This window comes from Carex rostrata, chromosome 17, assembly GCF_964058835.1.
Source record: "Carex rostrata chromosome 17, lpCarRost1.2, whole genome shotgun sequence".
Lineage (NCBI taxonomy): Eukaryota > Viridiplantae > Streptophyta > Magnoliopsida > Poales > Cyperaceae > Carex > Carex rostrata.
In genome coordinates, this window is record NC_135934.1 from 100,667 (window position 1) to 110,351 (window position 9,685).

The 9,685-nt window shown below is 40.9% G+C and overlaps 28 non-coding genes across 28 annotated transcripts; all 28 read left to right on the top strand.

Annotated features, from left to right (window-relative positions):
- Positions 1 to 97: 97 nt before the first annotated feature.
- Positions 98 to 216, top strand: LOC144568902 (5S ribosomal RNA). The gene has a single exon (XR_013515820.1). It is a non-coding gene; the product is annotated as a 5S ribosomal RNA (ribosomal RNA).
- A 231-nt stretch (positions 217 to 447) lies between these two features.
- On the top strand, positions 448 to 566 carry LOC144568903 (5S ribosomal RNA). The gene has a single exon (XR_013515821.1). It is a non-coding gene; the product is annotated as a 5S ribosomal RNA (ribosomal RNA).
- A 231-nt stretch (positions 567 to 797) lies between these two features.
- Positions 798 to 916, top strand: LOC144568904 (5S ribosomal RNA). Its single transcript, XR_013515822.1, has one exon. It is a non-coding gene; the product is annotated as a 5S ribosomal RNA (ribosomal RNA).
- A 231-nt stretch (positions 917 to 1,147) lies between these two features.
- LOC144568906 (5S ribosomal RNA) lies at positions 1,148 to 1,266 on the top strand. Its single transcript, XR_013515824.1, has one exon. It is a non-coding gene; the product is annotated as a 5S ribosomal RNA (ribosomal RNA).
- Positions 1,267 to 1,497: 231 nt separating this feature from the next.
- Positions 1,498 to 1,616, top strand: LOC144568967 (5S ribosomal RNA). Its single transcript, XR_013515882.1, has one exon. It is a non-coding gene; the product is annotated as a 5S ribosomal RNA (ribosomal RNA).
- A 231-nt stretch (positions 1,617 to 1,847) lies between these two features.
- LOC144568984 (5S ribosomal RNA) lies at positions 1,848 to 1,966 on the top strand. Its single transcript, XR_013515898.1, has one exon. It is a non-coding gene; the product is annotated as a 5S ribosomal RNA (ribosomal RNA).
- Positions 1,967 to 2,197: 231 nt separating this feature from the next.
- Positions 2,198 to 2,316, top strand: LOC144568965 (5S ribosomal RNA). The gene has a single exon (XR_013515880.1). It is a non-coding gene; the product is annotated as a 5S ribosomal RNA (ribosomal RNA).
- Positions 2,317 to 2,547: 231 nt separating this feature from the next.
- On the top strand, positions 2,548 to 2,666 carry LOC144568907 (5S ribosomal RNA). Its single transcript, XR_013515825.1, has one exon. It is a non-coding gene; the product is annotated as a 5S ribosomal RNA (ribosomal RNA).
- A 231-nt stretch (positions 2,667 to 2,897) lies between these two features.
- On the top strand, positions 2,898 to 3,016 carry LOC144568908 (5S ribosomal RNA). The gene has a single exon (XR_013515826.1). It is a non-coding gene; the product is annotated as a 5S ribosomal RNA (ribosomal RNA).
- Positions 3,017 to 3,247: 231 nt separating this feature from the next.
- On the top strand, positions 3,248 to 3,366 carry LOC144568985 (5S ribosomal RNA). Its single transcript, XR_013515899.1, has one exon. It is a non-coding gene; the product is annotated as a 5S ribosomal RNA (ribosomal RNA).
- A 231-nt stretch (positions 3,367 to 3,597) lies between these two features.
- Positions 3,598 to 3,716, top strand: LOC144568909 (5S ribosomal RNA). The gene has a single exon (XR_013515827.1). It is a non-coding gene; the product is annotated as a 5S ribosomal RNA (ribosomal RNA).
- Positions 3,717 to 3,947: 231 nt separating this feature from the next.
- Positions 3,948 to 4,066, top strand: LOC144568910 (5S ribosomal RNA). The gene has a single exon (XR_013515828.1). It is a non-coding gene; the product is annotated as a 5S ribosomal RNA (ribosomal RNA).
- Positions 4,067 to 4,297: 231 nt separating this feature from the next.
- Positions 4,298 to 4,416, top strand: LOC144568911 (5S ribosomal RNA). Its single transcript, XR_013515829.1, has one exon. It is a non-coding gene; the product is annotated as a 5S ribosomal RNA (ribosomal RNA).
- A 231-nt stretch (positions 4,417 to 4,647) lies between these two features.
- Positions 4,648 to 4,766, top strand: LOC144568912 (5S ribosomal RNA). The gene has a single exon (XR_013515830.1). It is a non-coding gene; the product is annotated as a 5S ribosomal RNA (ribosomal RNA).
- A 231-nt stretch (positions 4,767 to 4,997) lies between these two features.
- LOC144568913 (5S ribosomal RNA) lies at positions 4,998 to 5,116 on the top strand. Its single transcript, XR_013515831.1, has one exon. It is a non-coding gene; the product is annotated as a 5S ribosomal RNA (ribosomal RNA).
- A 231-nt stretch (positions 5,117 to 5,347) lies between these two features.
- Positions 5,348 to 5,466, top strand: LOC144568915 (5S ribosomal RNA). The gene has a single exon (XR_013515832.1). It is a non-coding gene; the product is annotated as a 5S ribosomal RNA (ribosomal RNA).
- Positions 5,467 to 5,697: 231 nt separating this feature from the next.
- LOC144568968 (5S ribosomal RNA) lies at positions 5,698 to 5,816 on the top strand. The gene has a single exon (XR_013515883.1). It is a non-coding gene; the product is annotated as a 5S ribosomal RNA (ribosomal RNA).
- A 231-nt stretch (positions 5,817 to 6,047) lies between these two features.
- Positions 6,048 to 6,166, top strand: LOC144568986 (5S ribosomal RNA). The gene has a single exon (XR_013515900.1). It is a non-coding gene; the product is annotated as a 5S ribosomal RNA (ribosomal RNA).
- Positions 6,167 to 6,397: 231 nt separating this feature from the next.
- Positions 6,398 to 6,516, top strand: LOC144568966 (5S ribosomal RNA). Its single transcript, XR_013515881.1, has one exon. It is a non-coding gene; the product is annotated as a 5S ribosomal RNA (ribosomal RNA).
- A 231-nt stretch (positions 6,517 to 6,747) lies between these two features.
- Positions 6,748 to 6,866, top strand: LOC144568916 (5S ribosomal RNA). Its single transcript, XR_013515833.1, has one exon. It is a non-coding gene; the product is annotated as a 5S ribosomal RNA (ribosomal RNA).
- Positions 6,867 to 7,097: 231 nt separating this feature from the next.
- On the top strand, positions 7,098 to 7,216 carry LOC144568989 (5S ribosomal RNA). Its single transcript, XR_013515902.1, has one exon. It is a non-coding gene; the product is annotated as a 5S ribosomal RNA (ribosomal RNA).
- Positions 7,217 to 7,447: 231 nt separating this feature from the next.
- Positions 7,448 to 7,566, top strand: LOC144568918 (5S ribosomal RNA). Its single transcript, XR_013515835.1, has one exon. It is a non-coding gene; the product is annotated as a 5S ribosomal RNA (ribosomal RNA).
- A 231-nt stretch (positions 7,567 to 7,797) lies between these two features.
- On the top strand, positions 7,798 to 7,916 carry LOC144568919 (5S ribosomal RNA). The gene has a single exon (XR_013515836.1). It is a non-coding gene; the product is annotated as a 5S ribosomal RNA (ribosomal RNA).
- Positions 7,917 to 8,147: 231 nt separating this feature from the next.
- On the top strand, positions 8,148 to 8,266 carry LOC144568920 (5S ribosomal RNA). Its single transcript, XR_013515837.1, has one exon. It is a non-coding gene; the product is annotated as a 5S ribosomal RNA (ribosomal RNA).
- Positions 8,267 to 8,497: 231 nt separating this feature from the next.
- Positions 8,498 to 8,616, top strand: LOC144568921 (5S ribosomal RNA). The gene has a single exon (XR_013515838.1). It is a non-coding gene; the product is annotated as a 5S ribosomal RNA (ribosomal RNA).
- A 231-nt stretch (positions 8,617 to 8,847) lies between these two features.
- LOC144568922 (5S ribosomal RNA) lies at positions 8,848 to 8,966 on the top strand. Its single transcript, XR_013515839.1, has one exon. It is a non-coding gene; the product is annotated as a 5S ribosomal RNA (ribosomal RNA).
- A 231-nt stretch (positions 8,967 to 9,197) lies between these two features.
- On the top strand, positions 9,198 to 9,316 carry LOC144568953 (5S ribosomal RNA). The gene has a single exon (XR_013515869.1). It is a non-coding gene; the product is annotated as a 5S ribosomal RNA (ribosomal RNA).
- Positions 9,317 to 9,547: 231 nt separating this feature from the next.
- On the top strand, positions 9,548 to 9,666 carry LOC144568990 (5S ribosomal RNA). The gene has a single exon (XR_013515903.1). It is a non-coding gene; the product is annotated as a 5S ribosomal RNA (ribosomal RNA).
- Positions 9,667 to 9,685: the final 19 nt, after the last annotated feature.

Genomic DNA, 9,685 nt, shown 5'->3' on the forward strand with positions numbered 1-9,685 from the left:
TTATGAAATAAAATCGATTTTTAATTTAAAAGAAAGAGGGAAATAAATAGTGCAGTCGTTATTTGCGTTTAAGAAGAGGTTTGAGTCATTCTATAACGGATGCGATCATACCAGCACTAAAGCACCGGATCCCATCGGAACTCCGCAGTTAAGCGTGCTTGGGCAGGAGTAGTACTAGGATGGGTGACCTCCTGGGAAGTCCCTGTGTTGCATTCCTTTTTGTTTTGTTGCCGCGCGTCGCATCCGTAAATGGCGTAATTTTGTACGTGAGCGCAACGAGGCGGTTGTCTCGGAGTTTTATCGAATTATGACATAGCAATTCTTAAGTTAAATAAAAAGTAGATTATTTTTTATGAAATAAAATCGATTTTTAATTTAAAAGAAAGAGGGAAATAAATAGTGCAGTCGTTATTTGCGTTTAAGAAGAGGTTTGAGTCATTCTATAACGGATGCGATCATACCAGCACTAAAGCACCGGATCCCATCGGAACTCCGCAGTTAAGCGTGCTTGGGCAGGAGTAGTACTAGGATGGGTGACCTCCTGGGAAGTCCCTGTGTTGCATTCCTTTTTGTTTTGTTGCCGCGCGTCGCATCCGTAAATGGCGTAATTTTGTACGTGAGCGCAACGAGGCGGTTGTCTCGGAGTTTTATCGAATTGTGACATATCAATTCTTAAGTTAAATAAAAAGTAGATTTTTTTTGATGAAATAAAATCGATTTTTAATTTAAAAGAAAGAGGGAAATAAAAAGTGCAGTCGTTATTTGCGTTTAAGAAGAGGTTTGAGTCATTCTATAACGGATGCGATCATACCAGCACTAAAGCACCGGATCCCATCGGAACTCCGCAGTTAAGCGTGCTTGGGCAGGAGTAGTACTAGGATGGGTGACCTCCTGGGAAGTCCCTGTGTTGCATTCCTTTTTGTTTTGTTGCCGCGCGTCGCATCCGTAAATGGCGTAATTTTGTACGTGAGCGCAACGAGGCGGTTGTCTCGGAGTTTTATCGAATTGTGACATATCAATTCTTAAGTTAAATAAAAAGTAGATTTTTTTTTATGAAATAAAATCGATTTTTAATTTAAAAGAAAGAGGGAAATAAAAAGTGCAGTCGTTATTTGCTTTTAAGAAGAGGTTTGAGTCATTCTATAACGGATGCGATCATACCAGCACTAAAGCACCGGATCCCATCGGAACTCCGCAGTTAAGCGTGCTTGGGCAGGAGTAGTACTAGGATGGGTGACCTCCTGGGAAGTCCCTGTGTTGCATTCCTTTTTGTTTTGTTGCCGCGCGTCGCATCCGTAAATGGCGTAATTTTGTACGTGAGCGCAACGAGGCGGTTGTCTCGGAGTTTTATCGAATTATGACATAGCAATTCTTAAGTTAAATAAAAAGTTGATTATTTTTTATGAAATAAAATCGATTTTTAATTTAAAAGAAAGAGGGAAATAAATAGTGCAGTCGTTATTTGCGTTTAAGAAGAGGTTTGAGTCATTCTATAACGGATGCGATCATACCAGCACTGAAGCACCGGATCCCATCGGAACTCCGCAGTTAAGCGTGCTTGGGCAGGAGTAGTACTAGGATAGGTGACCTCCTGGGAAGTCCCTGTGTTGCATTCCTTTTTGTTTTGTTGCCGCGCGTCGCATCCGTAAATGGCGTAATTTTGTACGTGAGCGCAACGAGGCGGTTGTCTCGGAGTTTTATCGAATTGTGACATATCAATTCTTAAGTTAAATAAAAAGTAGATTTTTTTTGATGAAATAAAATCGATTTTTAATTTAAAAGAAAGAGGGAAATAAAAAGTGCAGTCGTTATTTGCGTTTAAGAAGAGGTTTGAGTCATTCTATAACGGATGCGATCATACCAGCACTAAAGCACCGGATCCCATCGGAAATCCGCAGTTAAGCGTGCTTGGGCAGGAGTAGTACTAGGATGGGTGACCTCCTGGGAAGTCCCTGTGTTGCATTCCTTTTTGTTTTGTTGCCGCGCGTCGCATCCGTAAATGGCGTAATTTTGTACGTGAGCGCAACGAGGCGGTTGTCTCGGAGTTTTATCGAATTATGACATAGCAATTCTTAAGTTAAATAAAAAGTAGATTATTTTTTATGAAATAAAATCGATTTTTAATTTAAAAGAAAGAGGGAAATAAATAGTGCAGTCGTTATTTGCGTTTAAGAAGAGGTTTGAGTCATTCTATAACGGATGCGATCATACCAGCACTAAAGCACCGGATCCCATCGGAACTCCGCAGTTAAGCGTGCTTGGGCAGGAGTAGTACTAGGATAGGTGACCTCCTGGGAAGTCCCTGTGTTGCATTCCTTTTTGTTTTGTTGCCGCGCGTCGCATCCGTAAATGGCGTAATTTTGTACGTGAGCGCAACGAGGCGGTTGTCTCGGAGTTTTATCGAATTATGACATAGCAATTCTTAAGTTAAATAAAAAGTTGATTATTTTTTATGAAATAAAATCGATTTTTAATTTAAAAGAAAGAGGGAAATAAAAAGTGCAGTCGCTATTTGCGTTTAAGAAGAGGTTTGAGTCATTCTATAACGGATGCGATCATACCAGCACTAAAGCACCGGATCCCATCGGAACTCCGCAGTTAAGCGTGCTTGGGCAGGAGTAGTACTAGGATGGGTGACCTCCTGGGAAGTCCCTGTGTTGCATTCCTTTTTGTTTTGTTGCCGCGCGTCGCATCCGTAAATGGCGTAATTTTGTACGTGAGCGCAACGAGGCGGTTGTCTCGGAGTTTTATCGAATTGTGACATATCAATTCTTAAGTTAAATAAAAAGTAGATTTTTTTTGATGAAATAAAATCGATTTTTAATTTAAAAGAAAGAGGGAAATAAAAAGTGCAGTCGTTATTTGCGTTTAAGAAGAGGTTTGAGTCATTCTATAACGGATGCGATCATACCAGCACTAAAGCACCGGATCCCATCGGAACTCCGCAGTTAAGCGTGCTTGGGCAGGAGTAGTACTAGGATGGGTGACCTCCTGGGAAGTCCCTGTGTTGCATTCCTTTTTGTTTTGTTGCCGCGCGTCGCATCCGTAAATGGCGTAATTTTGTACGTGAGCGCAACGAGGCGGTTGTCTCGGAGTTTTATCGAATTGTGACATATCAATTCTTAAGTTAAATAAAAAGTAGATTTTTTTTGATGAAATAAAATCGATTTTTAATTTAAAAGAAAGAGGGAAATAAAAAGTGCAGTCGTTATTTGCGTTTAAGAAGAGGTTTGAGTCATTCTATAACGGATGCGATCATACCAGCACTAAAGCACCGGATCCCATCGGAAATCCGCAGTTAAGCGTGCTTGGGCAGGAGTAGTACTAGGATGGGTGACCTCCTGGGAAGTCCCTGTGTTGCATTCCTTTTTGTTTTGTTGCCGCGCGTCGCATCCGTAAATGGCGTAATTTTGTACGTGAGCGCAACGAGGCGGTTGTCTCGGAGTTTTATCGAATTATGACATAGCAATTCTTAAGTTAAATAAAAAGTAGATTATTTTTTATGAAATAAAATCGATTTTTAATTTAAAAGAAAGAGGGAAATAAATAGTGCAGTCGTTATTTGCGTTTAAGAAGAGGTTTGAGTCATTCTATAACGGATGCGATCATACCAGCACTAAAGCACCGGATCCCATCGGAACTCCGCAGTTAAGCGTGCTTGGGCAGGAGTAGTACTAGGATGGGTGACCTCCTGGGAAGTCCCTGTGTTGCATTCCTTTTTGTTTTGTTGCCGCGCGTCGCATCCGTAAATGGCGTAATTTTGTACGTGAGCGCAACGAGGCGGTTGTCTCGGAGTTTTATCGAATTGTGACATATCAATTCTTAAGTTAAATAAAAAGTAGATTTTTTTTGATGAAATAAAATCGATTTTTAATTTAAAAGAAAGAGGGAAATAAAAAGTGCAGTCGTTATTTGCGTTTAAGAAGAGGTTTGAGTCATTCTATAACGGATGCGATCATACCAGCACTAAAGCACCGGATCCCATCGGAACTCCGCAGTTAAGCGTGCTTGGGCAGGAGTAGTACTAGGATGGGTGACCTCCTGGGAAGTCCCTGTGTTGCATTCCTTTTTGTTTTGTTGCCGCGCGTCGCATCCGTAAATGGCGTAATTTTGTACGTGAGCGCAACGAGGCGGTTGTCTCGGAGTTTTATCGAATTATGACATAGCAATTCTTAAGTTAAATAAAAAGTAGATTATTTTTTATGAAATAAAATCGATTTTTAATTTAAAAGAAAGAGGGAAATAAATAGTGCAGTCGTTATTTGCGTTTAAGAAGAGGTTTGAGTCATTCTATAACGGATGCGATCATACCAGCACTAAAGCACCGGATCCCATCGGAACTCCGCAGTTAAGCGTGCTTGGGCAGGAGTAGTACTAGGATGGGTGACCTCCTGGGAAGTCCCTGTGTTGCATTCCTTTTTGTTTTGTTGCCGCGCGTCGCATCCGTAAATGGCGTAATTTTGTACGTGAGCGCAACGAGGCGGTTGTCTCGGAGTTTTATCGAATTATGACATAGCAATTCTTAAGTTAAATAAAAAGTAGATTATTTTTTATGAAATAAAATCGATTTTTAATTTAAAAGAAAGAGGGAAATAAATAGTGCAGTCGTTATTTGCGTTTAAGAAGAGGTTTGAGTCATTCTATAACGGATGCGATCATACCAGCACTAAAGCACCGGATCCCATCGGAACTCCGCAGTTAAGCGTGCTTGGGCAGGAGTAGTACTAGGATGGGTGACCTCCTGGGAAGTCCCTGTGTTGCATTCCTTTTTGTTTTGTTGCCGCGCGTCGCATCCGTAAATGGCGTAATTTTGTACGTGAGCGCAACGAGGCGGTTGTCTCGGAGTTTTATCGAATTGTGACATATCAATTCTTAAGTTAAATAAAAAGTAGATTTTTTTTGATGAAATAAAATCGATTTTTAATTTAAAAGAAAGAGGGAAATAAAAAGTGCAGTCGTTATTTGCGTTTAAGAAGAGGTTTGAGTCATTCTATAACGGATGCGATCATACCAGCACTAAAGCACCGGATCCCATCGGAACTCCGCAGTTAAGCGTGCTTGGGCAGGAGTAGTACTAGGATGGGTGACCTCCTGGGAAGTCCCTGTGTTGCATTCCTTTTTGTTTTGTTGCCGCGCGTCGCATCCGTAAATGGCGTAATTTTGTACGTGAGCGCAACGAGGCGGTTGTCTCGGAGTTTTATCGAATTGTGACATATCAATTCTTAAGTTAAATAAAAAGTAGATTTTTTTTTATGAAATAAAATCGATTTTTAATTTAAAAGAAAGAGGGAAATAAAAAGTGCAGTCGTTATTTGCTTTTAAGAAGAGGTTTGAGTCATTCTATAACGGATGCGATCATACCAGCACTAAAGCACCGGATCCCATCGGAACTCCGCAGTTAAGCGTGCTTGGGCAGGAGTAGTACTAGGATGGGTGACCTCCTGGGAAGTCCCTGTGTTGCATTCCTTTTTGTTTTGTTGCCGCGCGTCGCATCCGTAAATGGCGTAATTTTGTACGTGAGCGCAACGAGGCGGTTGTCTCGGAGTTTTATCGAATTATGACATAGCAATTCTTAAGTTAAATAAAAAGTTGATTATTTTTTATGAAATAAAATCGATTTTTAATTTAAAAGAAAGAGGGAAATAAATAGTGCAGTCGTTATTTGCGTTTAAGAAGAGGTTTGAGTCATTCTATAACGGATGCGATCATACCAGCACTGAAGCACCGGATCCCATCGGAACTCCGCAGTTAAGCGTGCTTGGGCAGGAGTAGTACTAGGATAGGTGACCTCCTGGGAAGTCCCTGTGTTGCATTCCTTTTTGTTTTGTTGCCGCGCGTCGCATCCGTAAATGGCGTAATTTTGTACGTGAGCGCAACGAGGCGGTTGTCTCGGAGTTTTATCGAATTGTGACATATCAATTCTTAAGTTAAATAAAAAGTAGATTTTTTTTGATGAAATAAAATCGATTTTTAATTTAAAAGAAAGAGGGAAATAAAAAGTGCAGTCGTTATTTGCGTTTAAGAAGAGGTTTGAGTCATTCTATAACGGATGCGATCATACCAGCACTAAAGCACCGGATCCCATCGGAAATCCGCAGTTAAGCGTGCTTGGGCAGGAGTAGTACTAGGATGGGTGACCTCCTGGGAAGTCCCTGTGTTGCATTCCTTTTTGTTTTGTTGCCGCGCGTCGCATCCGTAAATGGCGTAATTTTGTACGTGAGCGCAACGAGGCGGTTGTCTCGGAGTTTTATCGAATTATGACATAGCAATTCTTAAGTTAAATAAAAAGTAGATTATTTTTTATGAAATAAAATCGATTTTTAATTTAAAAGAAAGAGGGAAATAAATAGTGCAGTCGTTATTTGCGTTTAAGAAGAGGTTTGAGTCATTCTATAACGGATGCGATCATACCAGCACTAAAGCACCGGATCCCATCGGAACTCCGCAGTTAAGCGTGCTTGGGCAGGAGTAGTACTAGGATAGGTGACCTCCTGGGAAGTCCCTGTGTTGCATTCCTTTTTGTTTTGTTGCCGCGCGTCGCATCCGTAAATGGCGTAATTTTGTACGTGAGCGCAACGAGGCGGTTGTCTCGGAGTTTTATCGAATTATGACATAGCAATTCTTAAGTTAAATAAAAAGTTGATTATTTTTTATGAAATAAAATCGATTTTTAATTTAAAAGAAAGAGGGAAATAAAAAGTGCAGTCGCTATTTGCGTTTAAGAAGAGGTTTGAGTCATTCTATAACGGATGCGATCATACCAGCACTAAAGCACCGGATCCCATCGGAACTCCGCAGTTAAGCGTGCTTGGGCAGGAGTAGTACTAGGATGGGTGACCTCCTGGGAAGTCCCTGTGTTGCATTCCTTTTTGTTTTGTTGCCGCGCGTCGCATCCGTAAATGGCGTAATTTTGTACGTGAGCGCAACGAGGCGGTTGTCTCGGAGTTTTATCGAATTGTGACATATCAATTCTTAAGTTAAATAAAAAGTAGATTTTTTTTGATGAAATAAAATCGATTTTTAATTTAAAAGAAAGAGGGAAATAAAAAGTGCAGTCGTTATTTGCGTTTAAGAAGAGGTTTGAGTCATTCTATAACGGATGCGATCATACCAGCACTAAAGCACCGGATCCCATCGGAAATCCGCAGTTAAGCGTGCTTGGGCAGGAGTAGTACTAGGATGGGTGACCTCCTGGGAAGTCCCTGTGTTGCATTCCTTTTTGTTTTGTTGCCGCGCGTCGCATCCGTAAATGGCGTAATTTTGTACGTGAGCGCAACGAGGCGGTTGTCTCGGAGTTTTATCGAATTATGACATAGCAATTCTTAAGTTAAATAAAAAGTAGATTATTTTTTATGAAATAAAATCGATTTTTAATTTAAAAGAAAGAGGGAAATAAATAGTGCAGTCGTTATTTGCGTTTAAGAAGAGGTTTGAGTCATTCTATAACGGATGCGATCATACCAGCACTAAAGCACCGGATCCCATCGGAACTCCGCAGTTAAGCGTGCTTGGGCAGGAGTAGTACTAGGATGGGTGACCTCCTGGGAAGTCCCTGTGTTGCATTCCTTTTTGTTTTGTTGCCGCGCGTCGCATCCGTAAATGGCGTAATTTTGTACGTGAGCGCAACGAGGCGGTTGTCTCGGATTTTTATCGAATTGTGACATATCAATTCTTAAGTTAAATAAAAAGTAGATTTTTTTTTATGAAATAAAATCGATTTTTAATTTAAAAGAAAGAGGGAAATAAAAAGTGCAGTCGTTATTTGCGTTTAAGAAGAGGTTTGAGTCATTCTATAACGGATGCGATCATACCAGCACTAAAGCACCGGATCCCATCGGAACTCCGCAGTTAAGCGTGCTTGGGCAGGAGTAGTACTAGGATGGGTGACCTCCTGGGAAGTCCCTGTGTTGCATTCCTTTTTGTTTTGTTGCCGCGCGTCGCATCCGTAAATGGCGTAATTTTGTACGTGAGCGCAACGAGGCGGTTGTCTCGGAGTTTTATCGAATTATGACATAGCAATTCTTAAGTTAAATAAAAAGTTGATTATTTTTTATGAAATAAAATCGATTTTTAATTTAAAAGAAAGAGGGAAATAAATAGTGCAGTCGTTATTTGCGTTTAAGAAGAGGTTTGAGTCATTCTATAACGGATGCGATCATACCAGCACTAAAGCACCGGATCCCATCGGAACTCCGCAGTTAAGCGTGCTTGGGCAGGAGTAGTACTAGGATGGGTGACCTCCTGGGAAGTCCCTGTGTTGCATTCCTTTTTGTTTTGTTGCCGCGCGTCGCATCCGTAAATGGCGTAATTTTGTACGTGAGCGCAACGAGGCGGTTGTCTCGGAGTTTTATCGAATTATGACATAGCAATTCTTAAGTTAAATAAAAAGTAGATTATTTTTTATGAAATAAAATCGATTTTTAATTTAAAAGAAAGAGGGAAATAAATAGTGCAGTCGTTATTTGCGTTTAAGAAGAGGTTTGAGTCATTCTATAACGGATGCGATCATACCAGCACTAAAGCACCGGATCCCATCGGAACTCCGCAGTTAAGCGTGCTTGGGCAGGAGTAGTACTAGGATGGGTGACCTCCTGGGAAGTCCCTGTGTTGCATTCCTTTTTGTTTTGTTGCCGCGCGTCGCATCCGTAAATGGCGTAATTTTCTACGTGAGCGCAACGAGGCGGTTGTCTCGGAGTTTTGTCGAATTGTGACATATCAATTCTTAAGTTAAATAAAAAGTAGATTTTTTTTGATGAAATAAAATCGATTTTTAATTTAAAAGAAAGAGGGAAATAAAAAGTGCAGTCGTTATTTGCGTTTAAGAAGAGGTTTGAGTCATTCTATAACGGATGCGATCATACCAGCACTAAAGCACCGGATCCCATCGGAACTCCGCAGTTAAGCGTGCTTGGGCAGGAGTAGTACTAGGATGGGTGACCTCCTGGGAAGTCCCTGTGTTGCATTCCTTTTTGTTTTGTTGCCGCGCGTCGCATCCGTAAATGGCGTAATTTTGTACGTGAGCGCAACGAGGCGGTTGTCTCGGAGTTTTATCGAATTGTGACATATCAATTCTTAAGTTAAATAAAAAGTAGATTTTTTTTGATGAAATAAAATCGATTTTTAATTTAAAAGAAAGAGGGAAATAAAAAGTGCAGTCGTTATTTGCGTTTAAGAAGAGGTTTGAGTCATTCTATAACGGATGCGATCATACCAGCACTAAAGCACCGGAACCCATCGGAACTCCGCAGTTAAGCGTGCTTGGGCAGGAGTAGTACTAGGATGGGTGACCTCCTGGGAAGTCCCTGTGTTGCATTCCTTTTTGTTTTGTTGCCGCGCGTCGCATCCGTAAATGCCGTAATTTTGTACGTGAGCGCAACGAGGCGGTTGTCTCGGAGTTTTATCGAATTGTGACATATCAATTCTTAAGTTAAATAAAAAGTAGATTTTTTTTGATGAAATAAAATCGATTTTTAATTTAAAAGAAAGAGGGAAATAAAAAGTGCAGTCGTTATTTGCGTTTAAGAAGAGGTTTGAGTCATTCTATAACGGATGCGATCATACCAGCACTAAAGCACCGGATCCCATCGGAAATCCGCAGTTAAGCGTGCTTGGGCAGGAGTAGTACTAGGATGGGTGACCTCCTGGGAAGTCCCTGTGTTGCATTCCTTTTTGTTTTGTTGCCGCG